General features: G+C 30.3%; 1 pseudogene; it reads right to left on the reverse strand.

Moving 5' to 3' along the window:
• Positions 1 to 8,319: 8,319 nt before the first annotated feature.
• On the reverse strand, positions 8,320 to 8,896 carry LOC146908677 (Bowman-Birk type proteinase inhibitor pseudogene; annotated as a pseudogene).
• Positions 8,897 to 14,834: the final 5,938 nt, after the last annotated feature.

The following is a 14,834-nucleotide window of genomic DNA, read 5'->3' on the forward strand; positions in this document are numbered from 1 at the left end:
AGGACATTGTTCATCTATATTTTAAGATCATAAGACATTAAGGCGTTAATAAAACCAAATCAAAATCCTAACAACCAAACTAAAATCTTCTACGTCTAATCAAAGGTCAATGATAAATCGAGATCTACGTACAGTCTTTAAATCTATCAAACTTTTGAAAAAAAATATTTGTAAGCATTCATCCAAATTGACTATATGTGGTCTTTGAGATGACCAATTCTACCACATATTAACAAGACATTTGCAAAATCTGATAGGATATACTGAATTTAGTGATAGCTATAAGCCTCTTACTTCTTTCAAAAAAATAATCATAAGCCTCTTACTTGAGATTTAGTACCTATTAAGCGAGTCCTTTTCAAAAAAATTATCAAACATACGAGGAGCAAAACTAAAGCAAACTAAGTAATATAAAACCCATTCCTTCAAAAAAAAAAAGTAATATAAAACCCATGGAAACAAGCATAACAATGAAACGAAAAAACATAAGTAAAAATAAAAACCTTAGGATTTATGACATGTTGATTTATCAAACATATAAGTAATTGTGCCCATTATAGTTTCTTAGTAATAATATTGAAATACAAAGAAAAAGAGGATAACAAGCACATCTTGGATTGTCGTTTTGTATCAACTAAACCTTATTATGTCTTAGATGTTCTTTAGATGAAGAGAAAGAGACAATATACTTATATGTAGTATATTGTGGATCATAGCTAATTATCCAATAAAAATTTAATAAAACTTATTACTTAATTGATAAAAAATTAAACTTATTACTTAATTGATAAAAAATAATAGCTAATTAAAATATAATATATATCCAAAGAGGATAGTAAAACAAACATAATTTGACCCTCCAGTTTGTAAAAAAAACAAACTGTATGGCCTTTATGTAATTTTATTCCATTAATTATTTATTCATTTTCCATACAAAATAAACAAAGTCTAGAGGCTTTGTCTCATTACACACATGCATATGGTACATAGTTATCTCTACTTAACATTCATTACAGTTTTGCTGGTAATCATCGCAAGTACACCGCTTAGGTTGTTTGCAATTACAGTATTTGCAAGTTGAGTCACAGGTTTCTACAATATCAAGACATTGGCACATAACAGGAATCCCTTCAACGGTGAACCATACAACATCCTTACAGCACCTGTTGGTTGTCGAGTTGACATCATTCGAGGAGATCACTTGAGTGATGAAGGATGTTGAATCAAAACGAGCATCAATAGTTGTAATGAAGCTTAAGAGGAAAAGTAACATAGCTAACTTTATCATTGCCTTCTTGTTCATCAAGTCCATTATTACTCTCTTTATATCTAATGGGTAGTGTTAACTTGTGCCCTTAGGGCACATGTTAAGAAACCTAAAAGAAGAAATCTTCTCTAAAATTTTGTGCATTTAAATAATTAAAAAGTTAAATATTAAATGCAATGCACACATTCCAATAAGTTCTTTCTATATTTAAATCTTTAACTTGTGCCTTGAGGGCACAAGTTAACATTTCCCATATCTAATATCTCTAATTTATTTACTTGTGAAGAGCCAACTATGTATGGCTCTATCTATAATGGAGTGCAATAAGGGTTAATTAAGGATCATGTTTTTCAACTCTTGGGAGGTACACCAAATAAATATTATAAAGTAGAATGATAATGCTATTTTATACAAGTTTCGTCTTCATATTTTATTGTTTATTCATTTTCCATTTATACATGTGAAAATTGTTGTTTTAGATTTTAAATTCGTGGCCGACTTCTGTTGTCGGATTGTGGAGAGTATTTTTCATCTCTATCATAAAAGTCTGGTGGAGAATTATTTAATAAAAATAATTAAATCAAAGATGACATACATTAATTATATTGTTGTGACCTTATGTAATATGAAATTGTTGTGTAGTGTTGGTGAGTTTTGTTTGCCAAGTAGTTCGCACTAAACTATCAAATGTGATGAAACTAACGGTTGTTAAACCTAAACGAGTTCAGTAATCTCAATCCTTTGAGTAACAGTGATCTAAAACATCTACCCGAAGCACCAAAGAGTTAGGGTTCGGCTATCCCAACCACACAATGAGAATTATTGATTTGATGATTAGTATTTGTGAATTTTAATGTCTAGAGTTATGAATTTGAGTAATTCTTGTTGTGCGCAAGGGTGAGTTATATGTCCCACATCGGATAAAAAAGTGGAGGTTGAGCACTTTATAAGTGAGAGGACCCATAAACTTATTGCCTTAAGAGGACGTTGAACACTTTATAAGTGAGAGGACCCATAAACTCATTGCCTTGAGGTTTTGTTTTGTGTAACTTGAGGTTTTGTGTAACATTATAACATTATATCTAACATTATATCTGATTCAATAACTCTTATATCTGATTCAATAACTCAATAACTATCTGATGCAATAACAGTTGAACCGTTGATTCACCATGAATCAAAAGTCTTTCTATCTAACATTTTGTGTAACATTATAACATTATATCTAACATTATATCTGATTCAATAACTCTTATATCTGATTCAATAACTCAATAACTATCTTATATCTGATTCAATAACTCAATAACTATCTGATGCAATAACAGTTGAACCGTTGATTCACCATGAATCAAAAGTCTTTCTATCTAACATTATATCTGATTCAATAACTCAATTATATCTGATTCAATAACTCAATAACTATTTGGTGGAAGGGAAAAAACATTATATCTAACATTATATCTGATTCAATAACTCTTATATCTGATTCAATAACTCAATAACTATCTGATGCAATAACAGTTGAACCGTTGATTCACCATGAATCAAAAGTCTTTCTATCTAACATTATATCTGATTCAATAACTCAATTATATCTGATTCAATAACTCAATAACTATTTGGTGGAAGGGAAAAACTGAGTCTAATAGACCGTTGATTCACCATGAATCAAAAGTCTTTCTGATTTGGTGGAAGGGAAAAACTGAGTCGAACTTGGTCCAGCTCAACTTGACTCAATAAAAATTAGATCAGCTCAAAAAACTTGACTCAAGTTCGTCACGAACTTTTTATCCTGCTCGAACTCGACACGATTCAAGCTCGTGAACTACGGTTTAGCTCGATAGCTTGAAACAAATGAACCAAAAAAAAACTCAATAAAAATTAGATCAACTCAAAACTTGACTCAAGTTCGTCACGAACTTTTTATCCTGCTCGAACTCGACACGATTCAAGCTCGTGAACTACGGTTTAGCTCACCATGAATCAAAAGTCTTTCTGATTTGGTGGAAGGGAAAAACTGAGTCTGATTTGGTGGAAGGGAAAAACTGAGTCGAACTTGGTTCAGCTCAACTTGACTCAATAAAAATTAGATCAGCTCAAAAAACTCGACTCAAGTTCCTCACGAACTTTTTATCCTGCTCGAACTCGACACGATTCAAGCTCGTGAACTACGGTTTAGCTCGATAGCTTGAAACAAATGAACCAAAAAAAAACTCAATAAAAATTAGATCAACTCAAAACTTGACTCAAGTTCGTCACGAACTTTTTATCCTGCTCGAACTCGACACGATTCAAGCTCGTGAACTACGGTTTAGCTCACCATGAATCAAAAGTCTTTCTGATTTGGTGGAAGGGAAAAACTGAGTCTGATTTGGTGGAAGGGAAAAACTGAGTCGAACTTGGTTCAGCTTAACTTGACTCAATAAAAATTAGATCAGCTCAAAAAACTCGACTCAAGTTCGTCACGAACTTTTTATCCTGCTCGAACTCGACACGATTCAAGCTCGTGAACTACGGTTTAGCTCGATAGCTTGAAACAAATGAACCAAAAAAAAACTCAATAAAAATTAGATCAGCTCAAAACTTGACTCAAGTTCGTCACGAACTTTTTATCCTGCTCGAACTCGACACGATTCAAGCTCGTGAACTACGGTTTAGCTCGATAGCTTGAAACAAATGAACCAAAAAAAAATATTTAACCACCAAAGTTATTGACATAGTCTCAACACCACTTAAGTTGAGAATAAGTTGAGAACCTTATCATTTCAATTGATTAAGCATTGCATTGTGACATCATTTTTTTATCAGTTTCTATTTCTTTGTTTTTCTACTCAGTGTTTCCATTTCTATTATGTGTGGTGGCTGTCTTGACAATAGCACCTCTATTTTCAGATTAATGTAGAAGGAAGGGATTCATCTCAATTCTCAAGGTATTTGGTGATTTAGGAAAATTATGCTTTTTAGTTTTTGTATGTGGATCTCTTAAGCACAGATACGTGGAAAAAAGGTCGTGAATCGTACTCAATACATACCAATGAGGTTATATAACGTGATACGCCATGCATCATGCCCTCACAAAGTCACACGCCTTCACCCTTCTTGATATGCTGACATCAAACTTTTATCATATCTTGTCTTCATATCATATGCACTAAACGGACTCTAGTATATTTTCTTAGTAATAATATTGAAATGCAAAGAAAAAGAGGATCACAAGCACACCTTGGCTTTTTTTTTTTTTTTACAAGATCTTGGCTTGTGGTTTTGTATCAACTAAAACTTCCAATGTCGTAGATGTTCTTTAGATGAAGAGAAAGAGACAATATACTTATATATGGTATATTTGTGCATCATAGCTAATTATTCAATAAAAATTTAATAAACCTTATTACTTAATTGATAAAAATATAATTAATATATTTTGAAATATAATATTAAATAAAATATCCGAAGAGGACAAACACAATTTGATTATTTAATCATTTTCCATACACACAAACAAAACCTAAGGGCTTTGTCTCATTACACACATGCATATGATACATAGTTATAATGAAACTTGCTCTTCATCTAACATTGTTTACAATCTTCATTGTAATCATCGCAACTACACTGTTTAGGTTGTTTACAAGTACAATTTTTGCAGGTTGATTCGCAGGTTTCTACAATATCTACACATCGGCATGAAACAGGACTCCTTGGACCAAAGTACCATACAATATCATTACAGCGCCTGGTGGTTGTCGAGTTGACAACATTGGAGGAGATCACTTGAGTGATGGAGGATGTTGAATCGAATAAACGTGCATCAATAATAGTTGCAATGAAGCTTAAGAGGAAAAGCAACATAATCAGTGCATTCTTGTTCATCAAGCTCATTATATCTTTCTGCTTAATATCTCTAATTTCTTTGCCTTCTGAAGAGCCAATCATGTATGGCTGATCTATTTATAATGGAGTGTGATAAGGGTCTTGTTTTTCAATTCTTGTGAAGAGCCAATCATGTATATATGGCTCTATTTATTTATAATGGTGTGCGATAAGGGTTAAGGGACTTTTAATCGAATAAAATAGAATGATAATGCTATTTTTATACAAGTTTTGTCTTCATATTTCTATTGTTTATTTATTTCCATTTAATATTTTATTATGTTTTTTTAAGAAGCTAAATTAGCCCACCCAAATTGCCACCGGAGAGAATTGAACCTAAGAAAATTGATTATAATATTTTATTATATTGATTAAACTAATTTTAGTGGTAATTTTATGAATTACTCATTTTTAGAATTTATAGTAGAATAGAAAATATAAAAAAATAAAATAAAACAATGTTAAGTTTTAGTGATAGCCGCAACAGTAATAGAAGTCCATAATGTTTTTAAAATGGTCTCCTTAGAGTTACCTACGTTTTGTCCGTACGTAAAAGTGGAAAATATGCAGTGACAACCATTTGACAATGACAAACAGATTTAGCTACGGAAATTTGACATATAGTGACGAATTTTAGCCGTCACTATAAGTCAAATTTCTTGTAGCGATACAAAGAAAGTGTGGGTTGAGCCGGGGCGTGTGCCCAGGCTCGTCGGGCGATAAATCCGTCCATGGCCAATACCACCAGACCAACTCAAGTGGGTTAATATTTTTTATTATATTTATTGAGCAAATAAATTTTAACGTGACTTTATGAATTATTTATTTTAAGAGTTGTCGAACCAAATATTCATTTAAAACGTCATAAAAAATATTCATTTAAAAAAACAATGATAAATTTTAGTGACAGAAGTAACTGTAGGTAGAGGTCATTGTTTACAAGGGGACTTCTAGGAATTACTACGGCTTCGTCCGTAGGTAAATGTCGAAAATATTAAGTAAGCTTGAGATTTACCTACTGATTTGGGTCTTATAGTGACAGTTGTTACCTGTCGCTAGAAGTCAAATTTTAGGTAATGTATTTAAACAAAATTTGTGAAAAATTTAATGTGTTATATATAGTCGCACTATGCCTAGAGGTGGATATGTCCCTTCCCAAAAGATAGAAGGATTTAACGAATAATGCAGGTTCGACAAAAGCAAGAGTTGAAATGTTGAATGAACGTCGAGCCACACACATTTCACTTGAATATATTTAGTGGAAGGGTAATTGTCACGAGAGGAATGTTATGGATACTCTCTTTTAAACACTCTATCTAACATCTACTCTTTTATTGGATGAAATTAATGTATGTTCCATCACTTTAAGTGGAACCGATTTCCAAAGTGTAAAAAGTAAGTGTTTGAGAGTGTTGAAAAGATAGTGTTACTAGCACTACTTCTGCACGAATTGTGACCCATTGTCCAGTTCTACGATTATAAGGCAACAAAAGGAACGGTTGAAGTGTGTGTGCCAATTTCAAATGTGATTTTTGCCAAAATTAGATTAGCGTTAAAAGGTAAGTTCCACGATCAAGATCTGTCAATGAAATAAATATTCATTTTATTTTAGGGTTAAATCTATAATATGTCAACTTTTCGTTTTAGTCCATCTAAAAAAATTCTTCAACTTTAGTCCTCCAAAAAAAATCATCTTCACTTCTGGTCCCTCTTTTAAAGTAAATTCATATGTAGAATTAATTTGAATAAAATTTTGCAGAAAAATTTATAATATTATAAGGATCTCTAAAAAAAATATAATATTTTTTACCAAAATATGAATTAAGTATGAATTTTTATATTTTTTACGGTAGTAAATTCATTTTTAATTTATGTTTTGTTTTTTGACAAGTTAATTTATGTTTTGTTAAAAAAAAATTAATTTTTTCCGAGTGATTCTTACAACATTATATACACCTTTGTACAATTTTATTAAAAAATACAAAAATTCACTTTAAAATAGGGATCAAAAGTAGTGATTGAAAAATTTACATGAACTAAAAGTTGAAGGAAATATTTAGAGGAACTAAAACGAAAAAATTAGTATATTTATTGGGACCAAAAATATATTTAACCATTTATTTTATCTATCAAAAGAGTTCTTACTAGAGGACAAATGGTCAATTACTTAATTTTTGAAATCTACTCTTAAACCAGAAATCTACTCTTAACTTTTTGAATTTAAGAAATCTATTTCTTATCATGATTTCAATTTCAAGCAATTTCTTTCATTTATTTTTACTCACAATTTAATTTTCAACCATTTTATTTTCAGCATTCAAAGTTATTTAAATCATTTAAACTTGCACAAATTTTAAATTTATGTCTTCAAATTCAGTTGTCTTTATATTCAAGCTATTTAAATAAAATTAATTGACTCTTTATTCCTTCTCAACCACCCGAATTTACTTCGGGATTTTTTCAAACTATTCCACAACATGTGAGTCTATGTACGACTTCTTCGAATTCTTACAATCATCACACAGATTAAACATTTAATTTTGTTGCATAATTGGTTTACTTTCTTATATTAAAAACACACACTAAACATATTGACATGCCTCGTGGGACAAGTTTAGAGTAACTTGTATGTGTAAATTGTGTTTATTTTACAATATAATTATTATAAGTTTACAAGTTTTTAAGAAGTGGAAGAAATCATCCTCGTGACCTTAGCTAATTTGGCAAGGATAATGTATAATTAATATATGTAAGGTTCGGGGTTAAAACCCCAGACACGGAAAAAAAAAAAAAAAAAGAAGGAAAAAAAAGTGGAAGAAATCGTCAACTCGCAGTTAGTCAATATGAGAGTCTTATATATTTTTTCCATGACTAAGATTCGAACCTTAACCTCGATATAACTTGATTTTGATTCTTATGAGTATTTTCGCCCTTGCCTAGATATGAACTAATGAACATATATGAACTATGAGCCTTTAACTTCTTAACTTTTTTAATTCCTTAAGTGCATGCAACTAAGTGAACTATCCTCTCCCTGACTACAAAATTTGCTCTAAATCTCTGAAAATGACAGTTTCAAACGATGACACTTGTGATTTAACAAAATACTTTGCAATTGAAATAATTTAAAGCAGAACTAAATAATTTCAAAGGAAATTAAAAATAAAATTAGAAGGTAGTAAAAGAAAGACTTTAACCCTACAGTTTGTAAAAAAACAAACTGCAAGATCAAGTGGTAGTTTTATTTTATTGATAATTTATTCATTTCCATACACAAAAAACAAAGCCTAAGGGACTTTGTCTCTTATCACATGCATATGGTAGGTACATAGTTATACTCAAACTTAGTGAGATCCACCTTTGGAGTAGCTACATGGTTCATAGCAGAAGTCAGTGGTATCAGTGCAACGACACTGTGGAGGAAAAGATCTTGTGCAAAGGCATCTTTTGCAAGCTGAGTGACATTTTTCTCCAATATCAGCACAGTGACACTGAGGAGGGATTGATTTTGTGCAGAGGCATAAATCACAGCATGCTGTTGTTGTGGATTTGACATCGTAACTAGCTTCACCATTGGAGAGGAGTTGAGTGATGAAGGATGCTCGATCGAAACGAGCATCAACCATGGTTGCAGTGAAGCTCAAAAGGAAAACCAACAAAGCTAACTTCATCATTGCATTCTTGTTCATGATTAACTCCATTCTTACTCTCTCTTTCTGTAGTATTATGTATCTTTCTTTGTGATGTAGGAAACATGCAACTACAATGGCTCAATTTATAGAGTGCAACCAGCGGTATACATGTAATTTTTCTCCTTCTCTCTTCCTTTCTTTCTTCTATCATTTTCTTGAAAAGATACATTCATCACATGCCTTACAATTTTATGATTATAATAGTGTTTATAATAATATGATTGTCATCCCAAATCTTAAGATGATAAGATTCATTTTATTTTTTTTACAAGAGATTCATTTTCTTATAAACCAACAAATTGAAGACCAACAGCTAACAATCTACAATAATAATTACTTTATTATATATATATATATATATATATATATATATATATATATATATATATTAATGTTATGGAATCATTTCAAAAACAAACTTTAGACTATTTTTTTAACTAATTAGAGACGCTCTAAAAATATTATAACGACTTCAAATATATTAAACTTTTAAAAAAAAATCATTTCCAAACACTAAATAGTGTGTATTTTTTTTTTTTTTTGAAAACTAAATAGTGAATTTTTGTTAATATATCAAGTGTGGGTTAAAAGTTCAATTCTATACTGAGTCAACCCAAATATAAAGCTACTAAAACGTTTCTTTTAGGCCCACCAACAAATTTATTTGTAATTTATTTTTATAAACTAAAAAGACTTCGTATTTTTTTTGTGTGAATACAAAAAAAACTTCATATATTAAAATTTGTCTTAGAATTCCTTGATTATTGATATTTTGATAAAATATTTTTACTTCTTCAAAAAAATTTGATAAAATATGTTTAGTGTTCTCCATGTTCTATTATTATAAAATTTATTTTTTTACTGACATTTTAAGGTCTACCTTCTAATTATTTTTGAAAGGTCCGTACTAGACATACCATAAATTATTATTTTTTTGAAAGAGACATACCATAAATTTATGAGTTTATCATTTCAAATTGATGCAATATATTATAATAGATATAGATGTTGATCACAACAATTAATAATTAATAATTCATAACAATTAACAATCGATCTGCCTTCAACAATAAAAAAAACAATTAACAATTGATCTAGAGCCTACATGCATGATCCTCGTGGCCCTTATTTAATTTTCTTTTTAGATTTAAATAAAATTTTAGTCCTCATACTTTAATTTATTCACAAAATTGATCCTCCTATGTTAATATCTCCCAATTTCGGTCCTTCCAACAGATTTGTGGATGAAACAAATTATGATGTGACATTTTTTTTATGTGACATATTTTAAATGATATATCTTACAATCATACTGGTGGCTGAAAGCAAATCGCCCTAGCTTTGTTTTCTCCTACCATTCATGGTGGTTGAACCCTTTACTGTGTTTGGGAATATTTATGTAACAGGGTAGTTTTTTGTTCTTGTTTTGGCCGTTTGGCATTCTTGTAATTGACTCTTTCAGCTGGAGTTTTGGCACTCCTTGTGCTGAAATCTTCAGGCTTTCAGTATTTTAATCCATTTTAGTTTCTTAAAAAAAAATGATATATCTTACAGTATGATATTTTAAATGATGTGAGTTATTCATTTTTGTAAAAGATCCTAGAAGATGTCACGTCAAGATATTTTGAAATCTTTTAAAAACTTAACTATTCATTTTTGTAATTTTATTATATATTATATATATCTCACATCATTTAATATATGTCACATCATTGCTTCTAAGTCAAAATGTGAGATAAAGATCAAAATGAATGAATTTTAAAATAGGTGGATCAGTTATGTGAGCGAGTGATGATTAGTATATATTTTATGTTTCTATTTAACTTTCGTTTTGATAGTTTAGAGATACAATTTATCAATTATAACTTTTCTTTCTTTGTGTTTAATTTCAGGACTAATATCAAGATGAATCTAGATACCCCTCCGATCTTTATTATAAGTAAAATTTTACTTTTTATATTCATTAAATAACTAATGTATATGGTGTATCTTATAATTTCACTTTTTAGATAAATTATTTTCCACAAAAAAAGCCTCCAAACAAATATAACTCAAAACCTTCGATGTTCTTACACTCCTCTAAATTAAAGGCCTCTGAACACATTGCGTAGATTGGGACAACAATCCATTGATTGTCAAGTTGTCTGCACATGATACCCAATTCGAAAAAAGGAAATCCTATATAATAAAATTTGTTGAAATTTAGTTGTATTTTAGGCTGCAAGCCGGTGTAACCCCCACTTACCCACACACACTATATGCACTAAAATTAATTAAAATCATACTTCCTTCGTTTTAAAATGAATGTCATTTAAGGTTTTTACACACATATTAAAAAATGCATTAATTAAAAGAAATAGAGATGTTATTTTATCAAATTATGTTAATCAACTATTTGTTTGTTTTTCATTAAAGAAAAAATAATACTTTGCAAGTAGTGTACATAGTATTAATTAAATGGTACAATTGAAAAGAAAAAGTTATTACTGCATTTGAAACTGAAAGTGACATTCATTTTAAAACGATTTTTTTGGCTAAAACGACACTCATTTTGAAATGGAAGGAGTAATAAACAAGTAAGACATTGACACACCTGAACTTGTCCACCATCTCAGTTTTGTCTGCTTGTGATATGGTAGCCGACAATGCAGTTTCACCCTTCAGCGCATTTACACACTTTTGTTGAATCAGAACTTCTTGCATCTTTATCTTTTACTTGTCTCAAGTAAATTTCTCGATATCCCACTTGGTATTCATGGTGTTCACTTAATTATATTTCTTGTGCTTACAGTAGTTATTGTGAATTCATATCAAAACTCACACCAATGGTTTGATGTGTGGAGCAAAATTAGCACCAAGTAAACCAACTTGATCAAACAAACACATACATACAATAAAGTAAGAAGAAGAACACGATGATATTTGTTCACCCGGTTCGGCCCAAATTTGACCTATGTATCGAGGAGATAGATCTCTTTAATTCAGTACTAATGATTTCTTTACAAAGAGAAACCAAAAGGTTATAAGAAATTAGTTTTCAACCGTAAAACACTAATACCAATGTTGGCTTGGGAGAAGCCTAAAACACTAGAATTATTGGCTAAGAGAAACAACATAAGTAGTGCTGGACACCAAATCTTCATCTCAAACCTTAAGATATTGTAAATATGAGTCATCACTCATATACATCTGATATTTATCTTATTCATAATTGATGTGAGAATAAGTACTACTTGCAAGAGATATAATATATATAGGGGGCTGTTAACTTGCACCCACCTAAAAACACTAAGGTGCAAGTTAACAAGCTGCACCTACTAGTTATTTACCAAAACACCCATGTTTTTCTATTATAAACAAATATTATTTATGCTATTTACAAAAATGTCCTTTTAATTAAAATAAAGTTTAATAGAGACAAAAGGGTGTTTTAGTAAAGTACAAGTAGGTGCAGCTTGTTAACTTGCACCTTAGTGTTTTTAGGTGGGTGCAAGTTAACAGCCCCCATATATATATATATATATATATATATATAAGGGTGTATGGGAAAATGCCCCCACTATGTTTTAAATTTACTTTAGTGTCATAAACATATATTACGTATAGATATATATTAATAGATTTATAGTTTGACTAATGTGACAAAAATAAAACTTGAAATTGTGAATGAAATTCTATTATTTAGTATTAGAAACTTGGTATTCAATTTAAGGACCAATTAATTTGAAGAATCGTTTTCACCGTCTACTAATGGAGGATCCAATTAAGTATGGACTGACCCAACATAAAAATTGTTTAGCACCGAAAGAATTCGAATCTAATTAGACTTTGATAAGAGTTTACAACATTAAATTATATTCTCTTGCTCTAGTTTGTTGGATCAGCTTCTACATATTTATTTATTTTATTGATTGATAATAACAAGAAGAAGAAGGGAAAAAAAACCTTGAGGTCATGTGAAAAATAAAACCTCGACATGAATTGTTTTTTTTGTTACTGTTTACATAAGTCATAACAAGTGAACAACATGACATCTGCACAATAACAAGAAGGAGTCTCTGATTCTGATTCTCTAATGCAATCACATTTTTTGCAAGCTGGTTGACATCCAGCATCTCTACAAATACATTGAGGAAACAATTGACCTTCTTTTACATAGCACTCACATTCATCACAGCATGCTGAATGATAAATAACATCATAAGTAGCTTCACCATTGGAGAGCACTCGAGTGATGAATGATGTTGAATCAAAACGAGCATCAACAATAGTTGCGGTGAAGCATAAGAGCAAAAGCAACAGAGATAACTTCACAAATGTATTCTTGTTCGACTCCATTACTTCACAAATACATTTATTTTCCTTGTGAAGAGGCAAGTAGCAGTACATGGTTCTCTATTTATGATGAAAGAATTGATATTCGTTTTCTTTTCTTTTTTATAATATACATGTCTTTGCCATTCAGAATATAATATAATATATATACGTCTTTGTACCTATTATATTTTATAGTTTATATATATAATATTCATAGTAAAAACCTTTCAAAAATATATATATATATATAAAATACTTGTAGTAAAAAACAACAATATACATATCTGTGTGCCAAGCATCGGTTATTAAACAAGTTGATCATAACAATTAATATATATATATATATATAGAGCAAGACAATTTTTAAAAAGTCTTAATTGTTAGTATAAAAGATTGAAAGACTAATTATATACTCAACAAGTAAGATGACATTGAGGGAAAAAAAAACAGGTTAAATAATATATTTTTTTAACCAAGTTTATAATATATTTTTTTAACCAAGTTTCCTCTGAGCATAGCTGCAAAGACTAATTCATTGTGTCGAGTATGACTACAATAAATAGAAAAAGTAATTTCTCAATAGATTTGAAGATTAAATAGTATGATACACAATGCACAAATTTGTTTTGCTATTAATTCAACGGTTTTTTTTTTTAAGAGTGTTATGAACATTCTATTTCTAACATTTATCCTCTTGTTTGATGAAATTAATGTAGGTCTAACACTTGGGATATAGGTCTCACATAAAATATTGGGATCAACATGGTTTTTACCCAATAAAAAATGAGTGTTAAAAAGATAATTTTTTTTTAATGGTAAATGTAGTTATGTTAGTATATATATTTTTCTCTTTGTCAGGACTTGAATTTGGATATTTCACTCAACTCTTTTAAACCATTAGCTCAAATCAGTTGAGATATACAACCCACCCCTAAAGATGGTGTTTCTAACACTCCTCTTTTTGAATTCATTGAGATGGACCAACGAGTACAATTTACCATCTTATCCTTCAACTACAATACTACAGTAATTATAAACAAACATAAGATTTTTGACACAAAATGAACAATGTATTCCACGTTTCATTAATACTCAATTTTCCTTTTTCTCCCTTTCCCTCTTTCCATCCATTCACAACCATTTCTCTTATTCTCTTATGCACCACCATCTCTGCAATTCTCTCTCACACCCCTAAGTTCCAGACATTATCCATTATTCTCGACTCATCACTCTCTACAACTCCTTGTTCTCCTATATGTGATTCATCTCTCTCTCTCTCTCTAATTCCATCTCCTTCCTTCTTCCATCGCCACTGTCATTCTCGTCATCGTCATCGTTTGATTTAAAGATCTGGAAGCTTTGCAAACCCTGTTGGAACAAAATGTGTTTAACAATGAACCTTAAAGAGTTTTGATGATAACAAGGTATTAAAAATTGTAAATTGGACTAGCTAATATTTGTTCAAGTGTACAGGACCATAGTTAAAACTTTACATCATATAAAGGTTCTGAAGAACAAATAAAGAGCTATGGACTAAAGAAAAGGAAGCTTGAAAGCATCTGAAAAGAAGTGCATCTGAAGTCATAAGTGCTACTGAAGAATGATGACGTCATCAGAAGCTAGAAGTCATCAGAAGCTGAAAGTCATCAGAAGCTGAAGGTCATCAGAAGTTGAAGGTCAACAGA

This window comes from Medicago sativa, chromosome 7 (assembly GCF_051527215.1).
Source record: "Medicago sativa cultivar Bolivia chromosome 7, Bolivia_mono, whole genome shotgun sequence".
In the NCBI taxonomy this organism is placed as follows: domain Eukaryota; kingdom Viridiplantae; phylum Streptophyta; class Magnoliopsida; order Fabales; family Fabaceae; genus Medicago; species Medicago sativa.